This window comes from Pan paniscus, chromosome 2 (genome assembly GCF_029289425.2).
Source record: "Pan paniscus chromosome 2, NHGRI_mPanPan1-v2.0_pri, whole genome shotgun sequence".
Taxonomy (NCBI): Eukaryota; Metazoa; Chordata; class Mammalia; order Primates; family Hominidae; genus Pan; species Pan paniscus.
In genome coordinates this window covers 169,638,749-169,665,517 of record NC_085926.1, presented here as the reverse complement: position 1 = coordinate 169,665,517, position 26,769 = coordinate 169,638,749, and the positions used below count along the sequence as shown (strand labels likewise).

Genomic DNA, 26,769 nt, shown 5'->3' with positions numbered 1-26,769 from the left:
CAGATACAAAGTGATAGATGCCTTATGTGTGGCAGGTAAAAAGCTTTGGTGGTTCTAGAGGAGTGTGGTCACTGTCTGGCTTGGAGCCTGTGTTTGAGCTGGAGCTTGAAGAAAAATAGGATGTCTATGGAAAGTTTGGGCAGGTTGCAGTGGTGGTGATCCAGGGGAGGGAACAGCAAGAGGAAAAGCTCAGAGATGAGACATTCTTTGGGAAGAATGGGGCTAATTCATTTGCCTGCAACATGGCATGTGTGCAGGGGAATGATAAGAGACTGGACTTTAATAGTGGAAGGCCACGCTAGGGAATCTGGACTTTTTTTCCTGGGTACTTAAATGTTATTCAAATGGTTTCTTAAATACACAATTAGCGGTCCCTCTAAAATTCTGAATGCCTGAACGCGTGCTACTGTCTTTTTTTTTTTTCCTTCTGAGAATCAGGTGACTTAGTGCTTACATGTTTTTAAAATAAATTCTGTTGAAATAATTACTTTGAGACTAGTTTCTTCAAATCCTCCAAATGTGGTATTTGTTTTGTTCCAAGCAGCAACATGTGCTTTTTAGGAGTGAGAACTATAAGACACAAAGAGTTGAGCTGAGACAGGATGATACATTTTTCTCTGATAGCCAATTTGTTGAAGTGTTCAAAAATTACACCAGCTCTTTATGTGTCTTATATTTCCCATTCTATGAAAGAAAATCACTTCCATAGAAGTTATTTTTAAGAATATGAAGTCAAATAATACCCCTGGGTCTTGAAAAGACCAAATGGGTACACATATTATCCAGACACAGAGAGTATAGGACAAGAGTCCTGAAAATGCTAGAGAGTGTTACAGTTAAGAGGGTGGGCTGGGCGCAGTGGCTCACACCTGTAATCCCAGCACTTTGGTAGCCTAAGGCAGGCAGATCACTTGAGCCAGGAATTTGAAACCAGCCTGGGCAACACAGGGAGACTGCATCTCTACAAAAACATTACTACAAAAATTAGTCGAGTGTGACGGTGCATGCCTGTAGTCCCAGCTACTTGGGAGGATGAGGTGGGAAAATCACTAGAGCCTGAGAGGCAGAGGTTGTAGTGAACCATGACTGCACTACTGTACTCCAGCCTTGGTGACAGAGCAAGACCTTGTCTCAATAAACAAACAAATAAACAGGCAAACAAACAAACAAACCCTATCTCAATCAATAAAATAAAAAAAAAAAAACCAGGAGTCAAACATTTAGATTTAAATCCCAGCTCTACCATCTGCCAACTTTTATGCTCTGTCTTCTAATATCCTCAGATCAACACTTTTACGTCCACTCCTTTGACTCTGCCACCTTTTTACTTTCCATTAATGCCCTGTGTAGTCTAACTTTCCACTTTACTCACCTTATCTGCTTGGTCCACTGTTGTGGTTACTCTACTTGCCTCTCTCCTCTTTCTATCCTAGTCTCCTGCAAAACACAACCCTGGTTAAAATCACAGTTATTCAGGCATAACTCTACACTTTCTTCCAAACAACGGAGCATTCCTGGAAAACACACACACAACACTCTGATGACATTAAATTAATCACGCCACCCTCCACCCCTGCCTCCACTGATACTCAGCCCTCTCTGGCAACCCTACTTCCCTAGTAAACTCACTCTCCCGGGTGACTATTTCACACCTTTGTTTCTTTCCTCAAACCCCTAACATCCCTTCCCAGACTCTCTCTTTCAGCCATGGATCTTACTGCTTATATGACTGGGAAACTAGAAGCAGTTTCCCAGCTCCCATATTCTCTTGCATCCATCCATCATCTGTCCCCCATCCCCTCCTCTTTACCATGGACAAACGTGCATCCTCCTGGTTGACATCCATTGCACCCCAGTGGACCCCATCTGTTGCTCTTGCCTGTTCAGAACTCTGCTTCCATAGTTTCTGCCCACTAGCTTCATTAAAGTTCCTCTTTTTACAGGATCATTCTTATTCAAACATTCCATAATGTCTTCCTTCTTTACAAATACCTCCTCTTAATTCTTCATCTCCCTCCAGATTTGCCTCATATCTTTGTTCCTCTTTAAAGCAAAACTCTGATAAGTTGTCAGTTCTCACTGTCTCCAATTCCTTACCCCACATTCTCTTCTAACAACATCTTATAAACATTTCAAACATGCAGGAAAGTTGAAAGAATGTTAAGGTGAACACCTGTAAGCCACCACCTAGATTCTACAATCAATAGTTTGCTTTATTGCTTGAACATATGTCTTGTCACGCATCTATCCCTTTATCCTTTCATCAATTCAATTATGTTTTGGATACATTTTAAAGTAAGTTGCAGGCATCAGTACACTCACTCCTAAACATTTCAGTGTACATATGATTAATTTGCTTCCCTATTTGTTTATAGTTCTCTTTTGAAGTAAAATTTATATACACTGAAATGCTCAAATCTTTAGTGTACCATTCAGAGTTCTGAAAAATCCATATGCCACCTCTGCAATCCAAACCCTTTTCAAGGTACAGAACATGACCATCGCCACAGAAAGTTCCCTCATGTTGCTTCCCAGTTAGTCCCCAGACCACCCTCTTATGCTCTGCCAGAGGCAACCACTGTTTTGATTTTTTTCCCACAATATGTTATTTTTGCCTTTCTAGAAGATTAACAAAATTGAATCATACAATGTATGTACTCTTTTATGTAAGGCTTCTTTCACTCAGCGTAATGTTTCTGAGATGTATTCATATCATGTGTATCAGTCATTCATTCCTTTCTGAGTGAATCCATTCCTTTCTGAGCTGCTGAGTATCATTCCATTGTTTGATGATACAACAGGTTGTTTATTCATTTTTCTACGGGTGGATGCCTGAGTTGCTTCCAGATTTTGACTATGGTGAATGGAGTCTTTTTTTGTGGCTGTGTTTTCTTTTCTCTTGGATAAATACTTTGGAATGAAATAACTGGGTCATAGGATAGGTGCATATTTAGTTTTATAAACAACGGCTAGAATTTTTTCTAAGCTGGTTGTAGTTTTACACTGTGACCCATGGTGAATGAGAGTTGTGCTGTCTCTGTATCCTTGCCAGCATTTGGGTTTGACGGTCTTTTTAATGTTTACTCGTTCTGGTGGGGATGTAGCAGTACCTCATTGCGTTTTTCTTAAATTTCCCTGGTGAATATTAACATGGAGCACTTTTTCATATGCTTAGTGATCACGAGTCTGTCTTCCTTTGTGGATGTCCAGTCAAATCTTTTGCTCACTTTTATTGAATTGTAGGCATTCATTATGTATTATAAAATATTAGCTCTTTGTCACATATGTGATTTGCACATATTTTATCCCAGGCTGTGGCTTTCTTATTTATTTTTTCAATGATGACTTTAGATGAACAGAAATTTTGAACTTTGGCTAAGTCTGTTTTTTTTTCTTTTTATGTTGATTGCTTTCTAAGCCATATCTAAAAGCTTTATAATTTTAGTTTTTACATTTATGTCTATGATCCATCTCAATTTTTGAGTGTGGTGTGAGGTCATGGTTGAGATTTATTTATTTTTGCTATATAGATATTTAGTTTTTTTTTTTAACCATCATTTGTTAATAAGTCATTTTTTTTCTCTGTTGGATTTTTCTCTTACCTTCATGAAAATCGAGTGACCATGTAAGTGTGCATCTATTTCTGAGCTCTCTATCCTGTCTTATTGATCTATTTGTTGATCCTGTACTAGTACCACACTGTCCTGGTTACTATAGACTTACTACGATGTCTTGAAGTCAGGTAGTGTTAAGTCCTCCAACTTTAGTTTTATTTTTTTTATGGTTGCTCTGGATATTCTAAATCCTTTGAATTTCTATACACATTTTAGAATGAGATTATCAATTTGTACAAAAAAGCTTGATGAGATTGTAATTGGTATTGTGTTGGATCTATAGATCAGTTTGTGGAGAACAGAAAATTTAACAATATTTGGTCTTTTAATCTGTGAACACAGTATATCCACTTATTTAGGTCTTTAATTTCTCTCAGCAATGCCCTGTAGTCACATTCTCATTTGAGCCCACTTTTTAGGCTTTTGCATAAATTTCTCTTGAGCCCACTCTTTAGGACATCAGTGACCTCCATGTTTCTGTATCCAGTGGTCAGTTCTCAATCTTCCTCTTTCTTCATCTCTCAGCTCCTTTGACATAATTGATCTCTCTATCATTGACGCACTCTTTTCACCTGGCTTCTGTCTTTCTCACCACACTCTCCTGGGTTTCCTACTACCCCACTGGCATTTTTTTTTTGGCCCCCTTTACTGGACCCATCTCTTCTTCCTGGTATTTAAGTGTTGGAGAGTCCTGGGTGTCAGTCCTCAGACATGCCTCCTTTATTCACCCTCAGTCAGTCTGTGGTGAAAATATGTTACTTAAAGCTAACTACCACGTTTAAAGCCACCTGACTTCCAAGTCCTGAATCTCAGACTTATGTATCCAAATCCCAGTCCTGAATATTAGATTTATGTATCCAAATCCCAGTCCTAATCTCAGACTTAGGTCTCCAAACCCCAGTCCTCAAACTTACATATCCAAACCCATTCCTGAATCTCAGACTTATGTATCCAAACCCCAGTCCTGAATCTCAGACTTATGTATCCAAATCCCAGTCCTGAATGTTAGACTTATGGATCCAAATCCCAGTCCTAATCTCAGACTTAGGTCTCCAAATCCAAGTCCTCAGACTTACATATCCAAACCTCATTCCTGAATCTCAGACTTATGTATCCAAACCCCAGTCCTCAGACTTACGTATCCAAACCCCATTCCTGAATCTCAGACTTATGTATCCAAACCCCAGTTCTGAATCTCAGACTTATGTATGCAAGCCCCCGTCCTCAGATTAATAACTAAACCCCAGTCCTGAATCTCAGACTTACATATCCAAACCCCATTCCTGAATCTCAGACTTATGTATATAAACCCCCGTCCTGAATCTCAGACTTACATATCCTAACCCCAGTCCTGAATCTCAGACTTATGTATACAAACCCCAGTCCTGAATCTCAGACTTATGTATACAAATTCCAGTCCTGAATCTCCAGACTTACATATCCAAACCCCAGTCCTGAATGTTAGACTTATGTATCCAAACTCCAGTCCTAATCTCAGACTTATGTATCCAAACCCCAGGCCTGAATCTCAGACTTACTTATCCAAACCCCAGGCCTGAATCTCAGACTTACATATCCAAACCCCAGTCCTGAATCTCAGACTTACATATCCAAACCCCAGGCCTGAATCTCAGACTTACATATCCAAACCCCAGGCCTGAATCTCAGACTTACATATCCAAACCCCAGGCCTGAATCTCGGACTTATGTATCCAAGCCTCAAACTTAGGTATCCAACGTCCTACTTCTCTTCGTTTGGGTATCTAAAAGGTCTCTCAAACTTAGCCTACCCAAAATGGCACTCCTGATTTGCCCCAAAAACTTACTGCTTCTCCCCAGACCCCATCACCTACAATGTTCCCCAGCTGAATAATTAGACTTTTCTCCCTGTTACTCATATGAGTCTTAGAGTCTTCCTTGACACCTCTCTTTCTTTTACACTCTGCATCACGACCCACATCAGAAAATCTTCTTGGCCCTATCTTCACAGTAGATCCATCCTAGATCTGACTACTTCTCTTCATCTCCCACCTGGACTACTGCAATAGTCTCCTAAGTAGTCTGCCTTCTCTCAGTCTATTCTTTTTTTATTTTTATTTTTCACTGAGACAGAGTCTTGCTCTGTCCCCCAGGCTGGAGTGCAGTGGCACGATCTCAGCACAATCTCGGCTCACTGCAACTTCTGCCTCCTGGGTTCAAGCGATTCTCCTGCCTCAGCCTCCTGAGTAGCTGGGATTACAGGCGCCCGCCACCATACCCAGCTAATTTTTGTATTTTAAGTAGAGAAGGGGGTTTCACCATGTTGGCCAGGCTGGTCTTGAACTCCTGACCTCAAGTGATCCACCCACCTCGGCCTCCCAAAGTGCTGGGATTACAGGTGTGAGCCACCATGCCCAGCCCCTTTTAGTCTTTTCTTTACCTACCCAACTTGTGTAATCTTTTCAAATGGCACAGTGTTTCACTTTCTTGATTAAAACCTTTCAGGGCCTTTTCATTATATTTAAGGAAAAACATAAATGAAACTATGCAATGGTTTACAAAGCCATACATAAACGGACTCCCTAGTTTCTTCTCTCACTACACCCTCTACTGTTGCCCTTTCTTTCACAGCACTGACTACACTGGCCTTTTTGTTGTTCTTGAACACGCCAAGTTTGTATTGGCCTCTGGGCCTTTGCAGTTTCCGTTTCTTCTGCCTGGGCCCTTTTCCCAGATGATTACAGAGCCTGTCACCTCACTTCGTTCAGGTCTCTGCTCAAGTGTCATCTCCCCAGAGAGGCCTCTTCTGACCATCTTATCTAAGGAGTGTGCTACCTCGCCAGTTATGCCATCTCTCTCCAGATGCCATCTCTCTCCAGTCCCTTACTCTGCTTTAGTTTTCTTAACAACACTTAGTATTATCTGGCTTTATATATATTTGTTTTAATTTTTGATAGTCTGTCTTCCCTAATAGAATATAAACTCCCTGAAGATAGAAGTTTTCTGCTTTCATCACTAATGCTAAAAACAATGCCTGTCGCATAGTAGGTGCTCACTAAGTACATGTTGAATGCCTGACCTTGGGAAATTTAAGCTTTCTGGCCCCATTTTCGTCACCTGAAAAATGAGGAAAATAATTGTATCTAATTCATATGGCAGATGTGAATGTCAAATAAGATATTGAGTCTAGTAAGATATTATGGCAATAGTGTTGGCTATTATTTTGTAATTATCATTAAGTAACATAAATAATTTAAATATCTTGTAAGCAACAAATACATATATGAATGCAATGTAAGGTAGAATTTTTGCTATATGCTTTTTACAATGGTTGATTTCAGAGGTATAACTTGTAATATGTAGTTACTGATTACTAAGTTGGAGGAAGTAGTTATAAATGCATGAAAAGTTAAATGCCATCACTATTTAAATAACCCATCCAGATAAAATAGAAAGTCGCAAGGCATAATTTGTTGCCTAATGGATTTGCTGCTGCTGATGATGATTGCTGTAGTTGTTGAGCAATTTTGCTTTTTTTTTAAAGCAGGGTGACCTGAAAATGCTTTGTAGGGGACATGGGTTTGGGCTGCCCCTTGAAATGCTGGGGAAGATTTGACTCCTTTACTGTCGAGGAGGGGGAAGGGCATTGCCACAGTTGGGACAGTGGCACAAACTCAAAAGGAAGGAAGAACTAGGTAATTTGAAAAACAGAATAAACCAATTTGGCTGGAAAGTGAGGTCTTGTGAGAAAGCAGATTGAGAGCAACACAAAAAATAGGGTAGGAACTAGAGAAAATGGCTTCGGGTTAAAGGAACTGCTAGGGCAATAGGAAACCCTTCCTTAGATTGGGTAAGCAAGGAAGGAAATGCCTCTGGGCAATTAGGAAAGAAGGTAAATCATCAAGGGCTTGTTCCTGCCAGGTTGAGTTCCCTCTTTCCTTACACGGCAAGCAGCTCTAAGCGAAACCTCTGCCTTTCCTACAGCGGATGGGTGTGCTGTGTCCTGAGACAGAGAGCAGTAGGAAGACCAGCTCTCCGGTTCCTGGGACGTAGAAACCAATTTTGAACTCTTTTTACACACAAAAATTTTCACTCTAGTTTTTAGGTGACTGATTACAAGGCAAGTGACAATTTTCACTCTGGCTCCTTATTTAAAAAAGAAAGAAAATAATAGAGAAACTTGGAAATTAAAGATCCATCCATGAACATAGTAATTTACATTTTAACTGCATATTAAGAAATGTTCAGCTTTTTTTTTTTAAGCAGAAGTTACTGTATTGTGTCAGATTAGTCATATAAACCCACATTCTCATTATTGTGTAAAAGGAAGTCATGTATTATATGAGAAGGGGCCAAAGTCGTCTGTGAACTGATCAGGTATTTAAAAAGAGAGGTTATCTAGTTCACCTTGAGATAAAATTTGTTTGAAATTATACAGTTTTATGTAAAATTACAGTAATTTAAAAGGGTGCTATCACACGCGCCTTCAGTTTTTTGTTATTGCCAAGTTACAAAATGATGCTACACTTTGCAGGGTTAGAATAGATTTCAGAGCAATTTGTAGTAATTAAGAATAACCTTGTAAAAGTAAAAGAAGCAAAATAAAACAAAATAAAATGAAATATAGACAGGAGCCATGACAGATGTTACAGAATAGGGAAGGGATGTGAAGACAATAGGCGCCGTTGTCATTACCGCAGCCCTGGCAACACACGTCACAGATTAAATAATGAATGCCAGTTGGTGGGCACAGAGAGGAAAGAACAGAGAGCTCATTGTTTCAGCTCGTCCATCTAATTTCAAACCAATTGCTTAAGTAAAGTCTTCTGTCTTGGTTAGAGCCAATGGCATATTAAAGAGCTGAAATATTGCAAATCTTGTAATTCACTCTGGATCACCAATCAGAACTAAATAAAAGAGCTTTGAGCAAGGAAACAAATTCTTAGCCTTACCTGTAAATAGAAGCCTGGAGAGAAGTGCAACTCATCATTTGGGTGGGCACCCACTGTGCCCACCTCTTGTGATCAGGTTCTAGCTAGTGTGGTATGAGGGAGGGGCTCTTCATCTTACTCTTCTGTGCCCATGACTACAGCTCCATAGAGTGGGGTGACAGGTACCACCGTCCGCTGCAGCACTGGCACAGTGCTGAGGCCCAGGAAGGAGTGTCTTCTTAGATGGCAGCTTCTGCTGAGGTTCAAGGCAGGTTTGGGTTCCTGCCTTTTCCTACTCTGAATCGATGTGATGAACTAACAAGCTAATACATGTGAAAGCACTTTGTTTACACAAATGAAGGGGTTACTGTTTTTATTATTTTAGGGTGTGGAGTCACGTGGTAGAAAGAACACAAAGTCGGAAGTCCTGAGTTTGCATCCTAGCTTTGAAAGCTGGCTCCATCTCATACTAGGGTCCCCCTTTTCGCAAAGCTATTTTTAAGTGTTTTCCTGTGGCTTTTTCTTTCCCCTTTTATTTTAATTAATTAATTAATTTTTTAAATTTACTTATTTTGAGACACAGTGTCTCTCTGTCATCCAGGCTGGAGTGCAGTGGCATAGTCTCTGCTCACTGCAACCTCTGCCTCCTGGGTTCAAGCAATTGTCCTGCCTCAGCCTCCTGAGTAGCTGGGATTACAGATGTGTGCCACCACGCCCGGCTAATTTTTGTATTTTTAGTAGAGACGGGGTTTCACCATGTCGGCCAGGCTGGTCTTGAACCCCTGACCTCAGGTGATCCGCCCCTCTCAGCCTCCCAAAGTGCTGGGATCACAGACGTGAGCCACTGTGCTGGGCTCTTTCCCCCTTTAAATCAGATGTTCTTTACTTTTACTTGTGCCATGGGGACCTCTTTGACATTCTAATTAAGCTAATGAACCACTCTACAGGATATTTATTCTGTAAAATTAAACACATAAAATTAAAATGCATAGGATTACAAAGGAAACCAATTATACTGACATAAAGTTATCAATATGCAAAGAAGTAAATATGTCATATTGTAATACATGTCCTTTATTAAAATGCATTACTTACCAGTATCTAGTGGCAGGTCTAATAACTACTGTAATTTTGAAATAGTGATGAGTGGAAATGATACTTTGAGATATTACAATAACTAATGTGATATGAAAAATCCTTGATGTCTAAGAAAATATCTTTGACGTCAAAGAAAATATCTTTGATGACAAGTTACAGAAGGAAATGATAATTTTAGTTAGAAGTTAGTAAAAATAAAAATTAAATTTTTTATCAACAGCCTGAATTCTGTCTGACACCCTTAGCCTTGCCTTAAATTTCACTCTTTCTTCTCATGCTGTACATTTTCCAGGGACGAACTCTGTGTCCCACTGTCCCCCAGCTGCAGCTGCTCCTTCAGTGTCAGTGACTCCTAAATGTGCACCTCTGCTGTCTAGGCAAAGGACTGGAGCACCTGGCCTGCATCTCCTGGGGCCTGCTGGATATCCTCCCTGAACGGCTCAGAGGACCTCAAACCCAGCCTCCCTCAGTGAACTCCTTGGCTTGAGCATCTCCCCACCCTCCTCCCACCACCCTGCCCTTCCTCCTTGTCCCTAACTCTGTGAATGGCATTAGTAACCACCACGTGGCTCCAGCCCCGAGCTGGCTTGACAAGGGAGCCAGTGCGCATGCTGCTGCGGGGGTTACGGCACAAGCCTCCTTGATACAGTTTATGAAAGTGTAAACTTGTATGTCTTACAGCACTGGCCTGTGCTTGCCTTTACCTGGAATGTCTAAATTCCTACTCACCCAAAAAGGCCTCATTCCTCCTACTTACCTTTTCAACATGCATATCTGGACACTTCCCGGTTTAGCATCAGTTGGTGATGCCTCTTTGCTTCATGATGTGACATAAGAGGACTCTGCCTTCCTCACAGCATTTTCTTCTGCTGGTCCCTCAGCCTTACTAAGGTCCCTGCAGGCAGTCCCTCCAATGTCCCCCACCCCATTTACCCTTTGCCTTGGCAGACTGAGTGAGTGCCCTCTCCCTGGGGACCCTTTCCCTTCCATGTCACCTCCAGGTCTCAGTTCTGTGGCCACTTCTCTGGAAAGCCTTTATGAGGACTGTTCACAGTGCAGGCCTTATCCACTGTCTCCCCCGCCCTTGCATTTGACCAGGGCCTGGCAGGGTTTAAGTGGTACGCACTCAGGAGGAAAGAGTTTTTAAAGTACATGGCTAGGAGCACCGACCTGGGTTCTAATCCCAGCTCTGTCTCTAACTGTGTGATCTTGGCAGTGTACTTACTAGCCTTTGGACGCCTCAGTTTTATCATCTGTAAAACTGGTATAATAGCCGGGCGCGGTGGCTCACGCCTGTAATCCCAGCACTTTGGGAGGCCGAGGCGGGCGGATCATGAGGTCAGGAGATCGAGACCATCCTGGCTAACACGGTGAAACCCCGTCTCTACTAAAAATACAAAAAATTAGCTGGGTGCGGTGGCGGGCGCCTGCAGTCCCAGCTATTCGGGAGTCTGAGGCAGAAGAATGGTGTGAACCCGGGAGGCGGAGGTTGCAGTGAGCCGAGACAGCGCCACTGCAGTCCGGCCTGGGTGAAAGAGCGAGACTCCATCTCAAAAACAAAAAAACAAAAAAACAAAAAAACTGGTATAATAATAGAGTGGTAATGTTTAAATGAGATGGTACTTATAAAGCACTTTAGAACCAAGCTTGGCTCATCGGAAGAGCTTATATAATAGCTATCCTTATTCATTTTAGTTAGTTTGTTTGTTTTGTTTTGTTTTTTGAGACGGAGTCTCGCTCTGTTGCCCAGGCTGGAGTGCAATGGCACGAAGTCGGCTCACTGCAACCTCCGCCTCCCGGGTTCAAGCGATTCTCCTGCCTCAGCCTCCTGAGTAGCTGGGATTATAGGTGCACTCCTCCACGCCCGGCTAATTTTTGTATTTTTAGTAGAGACGGGGTTTAGATGGGGTTTCACCATGTTGGTCAGGCTGATCTGGAGCTCCTGACTCGTGATCCACCCGCCTCGGCTTCCCAACGTGCTGGGCTTACAGACATGAGCCACTGCACCTGGCCTCATTTTAGTTTTAGTAGTACAGCTTGGGCTCATTTAAAAGTCATATCCTGCTATACTCTTATTACTGCGGGGTTTTATTAAAGAATGTAGTGTAATTTGGTGCCCACCACTTAACTTTTCTTCATCTTCATTAAGGTTAATATCAGATATTCATTTTAGAAGAATTAATTTATATGTGGCAAAAGGAAATACATTTTTACTGAAAGATAAGAGAAATTCTGGGAATACAGACATACAGACTGATGGAGACACAGCCCCACCAGTAGTTTATCTAGCTGAGTTGGGGATTTATTCATATTTCTTCCATTTCAAAGATTGTGTTTGTTTCCCAGGAGTATTTTTTGAAGCTCTTTCTGCAGAGGAGAGATCAATATTATTTATCAGAGTATTTCCTTGGGCATGCAAATCATCATATATGTTTGCAAACCAGATCCATGTAAAATAGATGGTTTTGAATCTACTTTTTTTGCATGAGCATTTTTATATCCTCTAGAAATATATCACTATTGTGGGGAAAAATTTAATAATATTTAACGACATACTGAATGTGACATTAATGTGCTCACATAGCTGATCCTTCCCTGTTTTTCTTCCAGCATCAAAGTAATAACATTTCCCCTGAGGTTTGTTCAGCTCATCCAGCCTTCGCTTGGTTTTGCCAGCAGGTGGGGTACTAGCTCCTTTTAAAGTCATCAGCCACAGGTCTTGAGGCTCGTTTTCTTTTCTCCCTGAGAAAAGAAATTGTCTTGCCCCCTCATTCTAAAGTGACCCCATGAGATCCTCTTGAGCCCTGACCTGGGAGTGGGTAGAGGGGTGGGCAAGGTGTGTATTAGATCTAAAATAGTCTCCAGGATTTTCATGGGTGAATTTGTTGAGCTAATGGCTTATATTTCACAGGTTTTGAGTAACTTGAATTTTACCAGTAATTCATGTAAATCAGTTTGGCAACAGGTGAATCAAGCTTTGCCTGGCATATTTGGTCCAATCTTATGGTTTAGGAGAAACAATAATTAAAGTTCAAAAACCTTGGTCATTGTGTTGAAATAAGTCTCATTTAAACAAAATACAAATCATGGCAACAAGCCATTAGAATTAAAACTGTTCTTGGAGTTGAAAACTAGGGGAAAATAAGTATACTGTGAACACGTTGTGTTAAAAAGCTGATGTTCTAACAATATGCTAGAACATTACTGACTCTGTTTTAAGATCTAACTGCTTTAAGGAATTGATTGACTACATTTTTCTAGAGTGAAACATAAATTTCTTATTTTGAAATCTTAGTGAGTGGTATTAAGTTCCATTTTAAAAGGCAGCTTAAAGATCCATGTTAAAAGACGTGTCTTAGCTTATACATCCATTCTAAATGTAGGTGGTGAAACTGAATTATAAGAATGTTTTTAAGATTTATAGACACTAAGTCAGAATCAGAAGTTAGAAGGTTCTTTGACAAAATTTCCTATTGAACTTATGTTAATCGTTGGATTTGATGAGGTTTTTAAGCTTATTCAATGTTATCTGAAAATAGTAATACTATCTACATTTGATTCTCAGAAATGATAACTTCATATGTCCCTCTCATGCAATGTGAAATTACAGTGCTATCTGTTCCATAACTGCCACACAACTTGAACAATATAAAAGTCATTTCATGGCCCTAATGGAGGGCAGACTGTATCCCCTTGCTTAAAATTAATCATTCACTTTAATGCAGTGTCTGAGGGGAGAGAAGGGAGTGAGAGTTCTCTTTGTTTAAGTTTGTGTTATGGTTTTCTTGGGCAGCAAGTACAAAAGTGCAGCCTGAAGCTGTAGCTCATTCTGTATGTGGGTTTTATTTCTCACAGCAGTCCGGTGTCTATTTAACATATGGGGAGTGGTTTCAAGTTCATTACTAAAGCTTATAGGCTAAAGTGCTTTGTGGGCTTGGCTATGACTTAAGTTGCCTTGAGGGAGTCAGCCAAAACTGGGCTTGGGAACAGGAAGGCTTTGCCCGTTTATTTGGATTCTCAGGGTAGTCGATTTTGCCACCTCTTGGCTATCAGCTGCCTTGGAGATTGGTTTCATAGTAAGGATTCTTTCTTTAAGGTGATATGGAGCAACTACTTTCACAGGGGCACCAGGTTAGTAAATAACGTTTTGCACTTTCTGCTGCGTGTGTCAGATTTTCTTTCTGAGCTCACGGTGTGATGATAGGACAGACTGGGTTGCTGCGTTCTTTTAGAAAATAATGTGAGTTCGTTTATCCTGCAGAGGTTTAGGGGGTTATGTTTCTCCTTATAATATATGCATTTTTTGACCATATTAAATACAACTGGAAGCCAAGTGGAAATGACATATTAGTATCTGTGTTGGATTTGCAGTCCAGAGGTCTTGTTAGTAAATATCAGCCCTGCCCCCGCCCCCTTTTTTTTTTTTTTTTGAGATAGGGTTTTGCTCTGTCGCCAAGGCTGGAGTGCAGTTGAATGATCATGGCTCACTGTAGTCTCAACCTCTTGGGCTCAAGCGATCCTCCCACCTCAACCTCCTGAATAGCTGGGATTACAGGTGCATGCCACCGCACCCAGCTAATTTTTTTTTTATACTTTTTTTATAGAGACCAGGTTTTGCCATGTTGCCCAGGCTGGTCTCCAACGCCAGGGCTCAAGCGATTTGCCTGCCTTGTCCTCCCAAAGTGCTGGGATTACAGGCGTGAGCCACCTTGCCCAGCCTAGTTCCTTTCTTATAATTGCTTTCTTTGTGTCGTCGCACTAGACCTTCTAGGTATAAATATGATTTTATACACAGTTGATTTTATTTTTTGAAACGTTAAGTAGTGGAGTGTTGGGCCCCAGTTGGGGTTGTGCTCCCTCACCACACTGGTGCGTGCTTGTCTGATGCACGGTTTTTCTTCAGGCCTACTCCTTGGAGTTTCAGTGAACCAGAATATCATTTTAATTTTTCTCTTTGAAAAGTCTGGCACTTTTCTGGAATGCCTCAAAATACTGGCATAAGAATTGATTCAGGCAGAATGTACAGGTGGATTAAGCCCAATTGAATTTTGTCTTCAGTTTTGCTGTTTTTATCCTCAAGTGATTCTTCAGAATACGAGATTACCCGAGGATTAAAGAACAGCTGTAAAAATGGAGTGTGACTTGTAAAACATAAAAGTATAGTTAATAGTAATTAAGAAATTAAGTCAATATAATTAAGCACAGAGAAAGACACTGTCTTCCTTAATCTCGTTAATTTAAAGATCTGAAGAGCAATTCTGCCTTTATTAATTTGCCACCAAAGCAATCTGGCATGAAATTGTTCTATAGGAGTAGTTCAATTTGGTGTTTTAAAGTTTGCAACACTTTATGAAATATAGTTTCTTGTGCTTTCATGTTATTTTAAGGATGCTTTAGTTCAGGGTAATGTACTAGTGTTTTAAAACATGCTAATATGCTTCTGTTATTGCCATTTTGTTCTCCTTTTTTCCCCACTGGGAAATACAGTGTATTAGAAAGAGTCTGTTCTTTCATGTTCTTCTCTGCTTAAAAAAAATTGAGGGGGAAGGGAGACAAAAATAGGTACTTAAAAAAGATCTTTGAGGTGATATGCTAAACTTTAAGGATCCCTTTCCCCATCAGTGCTAAGTTGAAGTTACAATGTTATGGCTGCATGCCATTTCGGGATTACAAAATGGACTGTATTTTATACCCCCTAAGACACAATTTTACAGCTGTGTTATTGCCCCTGCCTCTGTAGATATTTTCTTTAACAGTAAGTTTATTACATCATTTTAGCTTTCCCAAAAGTGCAAAGATTGCTATGACTTTGCTAAGTTTTATATATATGCCATATATATGCTATTACTACACATATATGATATTGTGCAATTATTAATTATTAAATGATATTAAATTTTAAGGAACGACTTGTCCACCTGATTGTAGCTGCCTGATGATTTTAGAGAGAAATATTAAGACATTTTAGTCGTTGATTACTTGTTTGTGCTTGATGGGTACAGATAAAGGTCTTTAAAAGCTTACATGAAACTCATTTGTATCTTGTGGATCTCAGTTTCTGGGTTCCCAAGTGCTTCATAGCTTTTCATCTAGAGATGGTAACAAAGCAAAGACCACAGATTCGAAACAAAAATAATGTGGCAAAGGATTAGATAAGAGGGGAACTCCCTAAAAACCAGATTTTAGGGTTTTCCCAGAGAATATAGACATTAAAATGTTTCCTCCAAACGTGGGAGAAAAAAAAGGACTGTACAGTAGAGAGTTCAAAATCTGTAAATTTGGGATAAAGTGTCTAAGCAAACCTCAGATTATTCCTGATTCTAGGTTTGGAACACACATTGCATTCTTGCTCTCATTCTGCTGGACTGGCTTAATTTTGTTATATCTGGGTCTTTTGGCTAATAAGAGATGAGCATTTGTCTCATAACATACCATCTAATTTTAAGTTGAGTTTTGTGCTAATTAATTTTTATCCAACATGCTTTCTTGTTGATAGTCAAAGTGATTTAGATGTCTCACACATCTCAGATGGTTTATGGACCTAGCTATGACCCAGAAGGATGTGATGCCAATTTTCTTATAAAATGAATCTGAGTTTCAAAGCTGGAGATAAATTCTTAGGCAAACTTTTTAAACTTGAATTGGCTACGCCCCAAACGTTGAGGAAGTTGCATGGCAGTAGAAGATCAGGACTCTGAGGAAAGAACTGAAGAACTAGGAGTAGTAGTGGTATTAGAGATGAATTTTCTGACCATCGAACCTTGGTAGATTTTCACCTGATGGACCAGTTCTGTTCACAGCCCAGATCACTCCTTGTTCCTGTGTGATCACACATAGTCTTGATCTTTGCAGCGTATGGTTTGGGAGGTGCAGGCTTTTCATCTGCAGTTTATAGCCTTGTCAGCTTCATGTATTGACTAAAATGAACTGTGCCACATCTGCCTTTTCCCTGCCTAACCTCCTGGTTCTTGCCCCCCTCAAGAATCAGGTGCTTGTGTGCACATAGGTCTTATGGTTACGTACCAGAAAATGTGGGAGATTGTGATGCCACCCACCCTGGAAATTCACTATTTTAGTAATGTCGGTAAATACTTAACTTCCCAGAGGGATTGCAAAAGTTGAGGATAGAGTATACTCCTGGAGCTGATCTGACCACAGAGCTCCCCAGTTGCCTGTTTCATTCTGAAGAACCCAATTTAAGTTTGACCCGGCATTTCTGGGGTAGTAGTACTACCCCAGTAGTAGTAATAGTCATAGCAGAAGTGGTAGAATAGTGGTAATAATAATAACAATAATGAACACATAAAAGTCATTTCCTAAGTGCAGTCACTGTTCTAAGCCCCAGCCCCCCTCTCTTTTTTTTTTTTTTTTTTTTTGAGGCAGAGTCTCACTCTGTTGCCCAGGCTGGAGTGCAGTGGCACGATCACTGCTCACTGCAACCTCAAACTCTTGGTCTTAAGTCAGCCTCCCACCTTGGCTTCCCAAAATGCTGGGATTACAGGCATGAGCCATGTAAACAAAATGCTGGGATTATAGGCATGAGCCGTGTAAACATGCCCGGCCTGTTCTAAGCCTTTTCCTTAATCCTCACAACAACCTTAAGTGGTTGATTTTCTTTATTATCTCCATTTTACAGTTGAGGAAACTATCCAAGAAAGTTAGATTGACCTAAGTCAGAGCAACTAGTAGGCAGCTATGACAGTGTTGTGCATCAGAAGGTGCTGTGGAGGGGGAAAAACTGAAAATATAATCCAATATTAGAAAAATATGAGAAAAAAATACAACCTAATACATTTTGGATTGTATTATATCCAATATAACCCAGTATTTATTATTGAGAAACAACCATGTAGATACTGACATCTGTGCTGCTCTTCATTTAGAAGATGCTCTGTTGACTTACTGTCAACCAGCAAGGCAAGCCATTGGTGTCCTTTCTCTACTTGGGTTGGTAAGCTTGTGCTCCACTTTCTCACCTACTCTGCTCGTGACCAGTGGCAAGAACCTGGTGACCAATGGCAGGATATAGAGGTTGCCCATGGCCTGTAAATGAGACCAGTAGTGGCCAGGCCGTATGGAGAATAGCCCACTGCATTGAATACTGTCTTTTAACCACTTAAGCTACTTTTGGGATTTTAGAGACTTTTTAAGGCTAAAATAATAAAGCCACTAAAGCTAGGAACTTGGACTTTTCTGATTGTTTAGTTTTAATTTGGCCAGTAGGAGTGTCCTCTTTATTTCTGCCCAGTATGACTTCCTGCTAGTAATCAAAGCTCTGGTTATTTTGTCAGTCTCGAAGGTTTCCTTAAGTTTAGTGGATAACCAAGATTATGAGACATATTTTTTTAAAAGACATAAATGTGCATTTGAAAAATATTGGGCAAATAACTTCTACCCAATTTGGCTAAAATTTAAACGTGTTACAAATAAGTTTAGAACCTTTAACAATATAGAACAAGATAACAGACAGATTAAGGAGCTAACTTAAAAGAAAGAAAAGAAATGAAAAAATAAAAATTCTAATCTTTGAATGGGTAAGCACTTTCTCTTCCCAAAATCAATACAGGAAATCACAAAAGGAAAAAGTCAATAGATTTAAATTTTCTAGGTAGGAGTGTAGAAGCTTTAAGTATAAAAATGTTAATTGAAGCATTATTTATTACCATGAAAAGTTGCAAATAATAAAAACATAGAGTAGCAGAAGAAAATTGCATGATGGACCATCAAAATTTTATTTATGGAAAATTGTAATAGGAGGAAATGGTGATGATAGATATTTAAGTTAAAATAATGGATATTAAACTATCTCTCCATCACACATCTGAATGTGTTTAAAATATACCTCTCTATGTGTGTGTTATGCTTATAGAGACAATAGAACGGATGATCACCTTAAGTTAATAGGGATTTAGGGGTTATTTTGAAGGTGGGATTTCTGATGATTTATATTTTCTTCTTATACTTTTCTACATATTGGTATTTTAAACATGATTACTTTATATTCATTTTAAAAAAGGGAAAAAGTATTCATGGAAAAAAAAGTGAGACTATACCAACATATAATAGTAGAAATAGTAGACTAACATTACTCTTAATCTATTTAAGGTATTGGCTCTAAAACTGATTTTAATTTCCTCAAATTTGTATATATTTAAGGTTTTCTTAGATGAGAATTTATCATTTTTATAATAAAAATTAAAATTGATTAGAAGTGACAGGTTAGAGTTGAGGTAAAATGAATTTTTATAAAGGACAGAATCATTTTACTTTGGAGAACAATTATATTGCTGCCCTTATACATCATGTTAGGAAACACCTTTTTGACTTTTCTGTGTCAGGCTTAAAATTTTAGTTAGGTTTTTATAGCTAATTAAAGTATAAGGTAGATAGTGTATTTAATAAAGGATATGGAGGAAGTTCACGTAAATACTTGAAACGTCAGTCCAGGAAAGATTCTTTGAGAGATTTTCAATATGTCCAGATGTCTGGATAACACTTCTTTGGTCTAAACGCAGTTGATGATGTGATGAATGGGACAAGTCAGCATACCAAGACAATCCTTAGAAGGGACGATTTGACTGGAATGCTGAAGACAGAAGAAAACCTTAGAGTAGCTGACTTCATTCTTCCCCTTCCTCATTTTACAGATCAAGTCACTGAAGCCCAAAATGACTGAGTCCTCAAGTCTACAAGGTCGTAGTAGATTCGAATGGAAGCTTTTGGGGTCCTTTGATTCCCCCTCTGCTGCTCTTTATAATATTCTGCTCGATTTCACACACTTTAGTAGTGATGAATGAAATTTTATTTCCATTTCTCCTAGGTTGGTAAAAACTCAAAGCTAACACCATTCAGAACTTACCTAATGATGTTTGAAAAAGAGGCGGTAGGCTGATAACTGCTTCCTAGGAAGACCTACCAACTTCACCAGCATGCTCATTACTCTTATCATTGTTGTTGGAACATTTTGTTCTTGGGTACAAGCTTACTTTACACACATCTGGTTTCTATGTTTGTTCTGGAAGACGGCAGCCACATGGAGTGACTAGAGAACACTTGATACTGAGCTCTGGAAATCGTTTTTTAACAGCTTTATTGATATTGTATAATTTACAGATCATCAAGTTAAGCCCTTTAAAGTATACAATTCATTGGTTTTTTGAATATCTACAGAGTTGTGTGACCATAACTATAGTCCATTTTTTAAACATTTTCATCACTCCAAAAGGAGACTTTGTACCCATCCTCCCTACCTCTCTCTTTTCCTCCCCTAGGTCTAGGCAGCTTTCTTTCTTTCTTTTCTTTTCTTTTCTTTCTTTCTTTCTTTCTTTCTTTCTTTCTTTCTTTCTTTCTTTCTTTCTTTCTTTCTTTCTTGATTTGCCCATTTCGAACATCTCATATGAATGGAATCATGCAATATGTGAGAATCCTGAAAATTTTGATTTGATTTTCAAAGACCGTGTAGACAAACATGACCTGGTCACTCTGCAGGCCCCATCTTCCCAACAGTGTCCTGAGTGTGAGATTAAGACCAAATGAACTCTGTCAGTGCTGCCAACTGTTTTATTGGATTAAATGACTTGTTTTTGGCCTCTGGAGTGTCTAACTCTTTAACTTTTCAAAGTTAAAGAAAAGTACATACTCATTAATGTGAGTGTGTTGTAGGCCATGTTGCAAAATTACTGGGTTAGATCATTGCTTATTAGTTGTGAACTTGAGCAAATTACATGACTTCTCTAAGACTCAACTTCGTTGCCTTATAAAATGGGGATAATAATCGTACTTACCTTAGAGGGTTCTTGTAAGAATTAAATGAAATAATGTATATAAAAAGCTTATCATAATGCCCCATACATTGTAAGTGTTAAATGAATATTAGTGATTATTATGTGTCATTGAAAATAAACTGTAGACCGGGCGCAGTGGCTCATGCCTGTAACCTCAGCCCTTTGGGAGTCTAGGCAAGAGGATCACTTGAGCCCAGGAGTTTCAGATCACTCTAGGCAACATAGAGAAACTCCATCTCTACTAAAAACATAAATAAAATTAGCTGGACGTGGTGGCATGTGACTATGGTCCCAGCTATTTGGGAGGCTGAGGTGGGAGGATTGCTTGAGGCCAGGAGTTCAAGGCTACAGTGAGCTTTGATCACCCATTTTAGTAATGATGTATGAAATTATATTTCCATTTCTCCTAGGTTGGTAAAAACTAAAAGCTAATGCCATTCAGCATTTACCTAATGATGTCTGAGAAAGAGGTGATAGGCTGATTACTGCTTCCTAGGAAGACCTATCAACTTCATCGGCATGGAGACAGAGCAAGACTCTATCTCAAAAAAAAAAAGAAAGAAAGAAAATAAGCTGTATAATGTTATTTTGTTCTATTTTTATGACTTTATGCTATACCAAGGATTTGAATTGGCTTACAAGAATATTTGCATAACATTAAACATATACACATACATAAACCCAAGAATAAAACATTAAAATCAGAGATCAGGAATAATTGTGTTAATAGAAAGATAATATCAGAGGAAATAATAACAGTAGTAATGATAGCCAACATGTATATAGCAGGTTCTCTTTTCTTTTCTCCTTTTTTCTCCTCGTCTTGTCTCTCCCCTTCCCTCCCCTCTCCTCCCCTCCCCTCCCCTCCTCCCCTCCCCTCCTCCCCTCCCCTCCTCCCCTCCCCCCTCCTCCCCTCCCCTCCCCTCCTCTCCTCTCCTCTCCTCTCCTCCTCTTTCTCTTCTTTTCTTCTCTGTTTTAGAGCCAGAGTCTTGCTCTTTTGCCCAGGCTGGAGTGCAGTGGTGTCATCAAACTTCACCGCAGCCTTGACCTCCTGGGCTCAAGCTAATCCTCCTACCTCAGCCTCTCGAGTAGCATGCCTGGTCTATAGCATGTTTTTAATAAACCTTTCTTTCAGTGTCTTTCCGTGTGAGTTGAGGGAATAATGCCAAATCATAAATGAGCAGAGACAACCAAATGAGAGTCCCAGGCTGGGAAGGACCTTCGATGGTTTCTGGTCCACACTCACACTGGGGCATGAGACTTTGCCATAGAAGACAATTTGGTGTGGTATGGTGCTGGAACTCAGAGTGTGAGAGTGAGTTCACCATCTCACAATATGAATAGCTACTATTTATATGTATCATAAGCACTTACTATGAGCTAAGTTAGAATTAGAATCCAAAATGACTCCAAAACTATGTAATCAGGACGTAAAATTGCTTACTTAAGGCAACTAGTTTTCTTGTTAATAGTTCTGTTTTATAGAATGTTCTCACACATGTTAAACTGAAATTTACACTCTTATAGCTGCCCCCTTACCCTCCCAAGTCTAGTAATATCTTCTACATGGAGAACCAAATGCCCAATCAGCTAGTCCTTCAGATATCTGAAAACAATTATCATTATCCTCACCTAACTCACTTTCTTGCTCAGACATCCAGAGATGCATATATTGTTCCTTAGATTGCACAGTCCGACCCACCATACCCCTTCCTCTCTCCTGGAACGGGCTTTCCACTCACGTGAGCTCCTAAGTGGTCTTCAAGATTCCTGTCCAAGGTGCTTTATCAGCGGCAACCTTCCCCAATGCCCAGATGTTGAGCAGCTCCTCCTCTGGGTCCCCGCTACACTTCTGTTCACACTCTTGAGAATTCACTGTGTCCTCCCCTGGCTTGTGAGCCCCTGAGAGAGAGCTCTGTTTAGCTTGTGTTCCTAAACCCCATCCCAGCCCCTGACACTTAGTAGCTTCTCAATATAGTGGAAGAGGGAACTTGATCTTACTTCATGTGGATATTTAACTATATCTGATTTTAGAGAGTTTGCAACTATAAGAGATGTTTTTGGATATAAAATGTGTAGACAAACCTTGATTAACTGAGGGCTGAAGAAGATAATCAAAAAGCCTATGGCTTCTCCTAGACCAAAAGTAGCATCATCTGGGGAATAAGACTGTGAAGCCCTTGCACTTGGTTACTGCACCATTCATTTTCACTTGGTGTCCACTAATATCCTGATGTAAGTAAGGTGCTCGTCTGTTGGACAAGGTTGATACACACCACCTTTGCTCAGAGAAATGTAAATAAAATAATTGTAACATTTTACATATGGTTGAATGATAAAGTTCACAGTAAACTTAATACCAGTGTTCAAATGAATGCTGATAAGAAGATAGAGTCCGAAGTTACGTTTCTGTATTAATCTGAGACCTTTGCAGTTTTCATGGAGTATGTATAGATATTTTTTCTTAATGTGTGGATAGAGGGTTAATTTAAGAAAACGTGTGTTAACTGGGGAAACAAAGAGGCTGGCCTGCATCTAAAGGAAAGAAAGTGGATCTTACCAAGGGTTTGTTGTGATTCATAAAAACTGGTCCACATCTTAAATGGATTAAATTATAGGCCCAACTGGAACATTCTTCACAGAATGAGCCCAGGTGCTGGTCATTTTAGCTGGGAGTCTCGGGACTTACCACGTGCCTACTCTGAGCACTAGACTTAATACTTTCCCACTCTGTAAATCCTAGGAAACACTGCTTCTTGACACCTGAGTTTGAATTTTCCAGGCTTCTCCATCCAACTTGAGTCTGCCTCCCTTGTGCATAGTTACAGCACCAGACACCCCAGTAAAACCATCTTCTTCTCCTTGCTTTTTGCTGGTTTTGCTCTGGTGGAGGTCTTGCCTAGGTCTGGAGGAGGAAGAGTCAGGTGTGCAATTCTGAAGTTGAGGTAGATGCCAGCGTGTGTTTTCTGAGACCAAGGAGGCTCTTCTGGAGAGGGCTGGCTCTGGGAAACTCAGGGGCTGATGAAGCATCTCCTTTTTTAGGAAGCTCTGCATTTTCAAAGGCCTTTTAACTGTTGGATGGCTGGATGTATTAGAAAGTGAGTGACTTGCCATGGTCTGTAGAAGGGGATATCCAGACCCTTCTTTGCCTGACTATAAAGTGTGTTCCTACCACTTGCTCTGCTCCCTCCCAAGTATCCCTGCTGTGATGTTGACTGATCCAAAATTCCCAGGGCTTTCTCACAAGAATAGCTGCTAGTCCAGGCAACTGCCAGCCTATACATGTATACGCGTGTTTAAACTTAAATGAAGATGTATACATTTATCTTATTAAATTTTGTCTCTTTTGTTTAGCAAGGAACAACTCTGTGTATGTCCCTTTCCCCATATTTTTACAGTGTGATTACCAGATCAAAAAGTATAAATGCTTTTGTTGCTCTTCAAATATCCTACTAAAGTTTTCCTGAGAATGGTGTCTCCATTAACAATGCCACCAGCAAGAGGTTGCTTCAGCACAATTGTTACTAGCTTTTAATACGATCTATTGCTTGTCTCATTTGGGCTGGGAACTTGGGTCTCTTGTGGAAAACTCATGCATGTGATTCTCTCTTGGAGTTCCTCAGGTCCCCCTTAAGCTCCCATCCTAGGCTGACTCAGGCTGGTGAGTTACCCTGCCAGGTGCTCCCTTGGTAATTAACATGTGTCTCTAGGTTGCAGTGGCCTCTGGACTCCGCCTTGAGCCAGACACCTTGGGTTGCACTGCCCCAGACTTTGCTCTGCTTCCCTCTCATCCTCTGACTTTGAGCATGCTCACTTTCTTCCTTTTCCATCATTGTAAAATCCTAGGTTATTTTAGGCAGTTTATAGAAATTCTCTGAAACTAGAGGATGTCTCATGACAGTAACAGAATAAGAGTGTTGAGAATTAAAAGCAATTCTTTTTATAGAACCACGGTGGTTGAAGGAGGGATGTCTTGCAAACTTTCTAGAAGATAATACCTAGATGATTGATTAGCAAGAAATCCATTCTAATTATTCTAGTTATCACTAGATGAAGGCAGGGAAAGTGACAGCAGAAAGTGTGAAGAATGTGTAATTGAAGGCATTAAGGAAAAGAAACCACCTGCTAGATTTTAAATCACAAAAAGGATAAAACTCAATAAAAGAAAGAATTTCTACCTGTATACTGTGTCATTCTCTTAGTTCTAGGAAGTGTAGATCTGTAAAAATGTAATTTTAAAAAATAAATGTAATTTATTTTTAAAACGGGAATAAAGAAAAAAGTCAAATATACATCTTGGCTTCTACTAAAACCTCCTTTCATTATTTGCATGACTTTTATAGGTGGAGTTATTAGGGTTCGATAACTCTATCTTGACCCTTTTGTAGCAACAATGAAATATCAGTCTTGCTTTTGCAAGCAAAATAGCAGAGCTTTTGCCTTTGGGGAAGCAAGAGAAATGACAATAACCGAAAGGACAGTAAGACTGTTCTGTTAGAACATCAGTGTTGGGTTTTTGTTAAGAAAAGAAATAAAACAGCAAGTTGCCAGACAAGCTAATTGCTAAGTAAAATGTAGATTGAATATTGGGCAAGATGTTAAAAAGATGTTTCAATAAGGAAATATTAACTAAACAATTAGCAATAGATTTGATTATGCTACATGAAACAAAACGGTATGTGTATAAACACAAAGCCACGTACATACACAAACGTGTAAAATATCTTTAATTTTCAGGAATGGAATTCTCTAGCTTTTCTATTAGGAAACTAGAGGGTTCCCTTTTCTTCTTTTTCTCCCTTTTCTGCTCCCCAAATTTCCCTTTCTGTTCTTCTACTACTACCTACTTACCCGCTAACCCTCAAGTTACTAGTATGAGGGCATAGGGTTGAGAGAATGTATTCTGGAATTAAATTAGAAGAAGAAAATTCCATAGAATTTCTCTTTCAAAGAATAAGTGTAAAATTATCTTTCTTGAATGAAAAGGAAAAAAATAGTATCTTCAGTAATTAGTAATACTAAAAATTAGTATCTTCAGTATCTGGATATCATCAAAATATAACTTCATTGCATTATTTGCATGACTTTTATAGGTGGAGTTATTGAGCAAAATGAACTCTCTTGTGAGAGGACAGCTACTGTCCTGCACCTCTCAGCCAAAAATGCAGGACCTTCTGCCTGAATAAGGCATGCCGCTTAAAAAGAAAACCATAAACCTTACTGAAAAAAACTCATTTAAATCCAGTTTAAGCTCGTTTGTTAGCCTTAGTGTTGTATATGTGCTAAAAAAAAAAAATTGTGTTAATATTTAAAAGGAAAAAGTGGCCTTGACAAGAAGCAACTGCTGGATTGTGAAGGAAGGTGGTAATGTCATACACATGTTGAGTTTTATCAATCCACAGGGCAGCTCTACTCTGCCTGATGAGTGATTCTGTATTTGCCAAAGACTTAATGTATTTTTATTTGCTACATGATACATGCTTCTAAAGACAGGTTTGGAAATTTCAGAGAGAAGTAGAATGATAGATACACTCCCTATAGATTCAGTTATTGCTTCTGTCACCAGTTCTCTGGGGATCTTCATAGGTCCTGACTTACAAATATCCATATGTCACTATCCAGGAGAAGGAATGTCCTGATACAGCCAAACCCAGCTGGTTTTGTTCTCTCTGGGCACAACGCTTCTGTCATATTTTCCTTCTTGGACATTCTTTCCTCCTATCATGAAGGAAGTGTCTTACTTTGGATCTAGTCTAAACCAGTGTCTCGGAAGCTGATATGCATATGGCTCACTTGGATGTCTTGTTAAAATGCAGATTCTGTTTCCAGAGTGTGGCCAAGGTTTTGCATTTCCAACAAGCTCCTGGATGATGCCTACGAGGCTAGTCCATGGACCACACTCTCAGTAGCAAGGATCTCTAGGTTTTAATTGTCAACAGTCCCAGAGAGACAGATGGTGGGGAAAGGTGAGCAATAAAACAGAGATTAAATGGAGGAGCAACATTTGTTCATTGATCACTATGATTACTTTGGCCAGTGTCCAGTTAAGTTCAGATAGGGGGCAGTGCACATTGATTAAGAAATTGGGCCCTGCGGTCATCTTTCTGCCACCCACCAGCTGAGTCACGTGAGCACATGACCAATCCCTCTAAACCTCAGTTTCTGAAGTTATGACATGCAAATAATATGAAAATTTACACTATAGGGTTATTGTGATGATTAATATAATGTACATACTTAATAAGTGCTTGCTAACTATTAGCTATTAGTAGTAATAATCCAGGAAGCATTTATTGAACACCTACCACATGCCTGGCATGTTAAGGTAGAGATGGAAAGATTAAAAGCCAGCTCTTTAATTTC

The 26,769-nt window shown here is 39.6% G+C and overlaps 1 protein-coding gene across 3 annotated transcripts in view; it reads left to right on the top strand.

Moving 5' to 3' along the window:
- Window positions 1–26,769, top strand: part of PLD1 (phospholipase D1) — a 211,984-nt gene that overhangs the window by 27,618 nt on the left and 157,597 nt on the right. Inside the window, exon 1 of one of the 3 annotated variants that reach the window (XM_063603007.1) lies at window positions 13,393–13,753. The exons of 1 other annotated variant lie outside the window; for it this stretch is intronic. The gene's annotated coding sequence lies outside the window, so the exon portion shown is untranslated. Of the gene's footprint in view, window positions 1–13,392; window positions 13,754–26,769 lie in introns of those variants that run through there. One more of the 3 variants, XM_034957721.3, reaches the window with a different exon arrangement.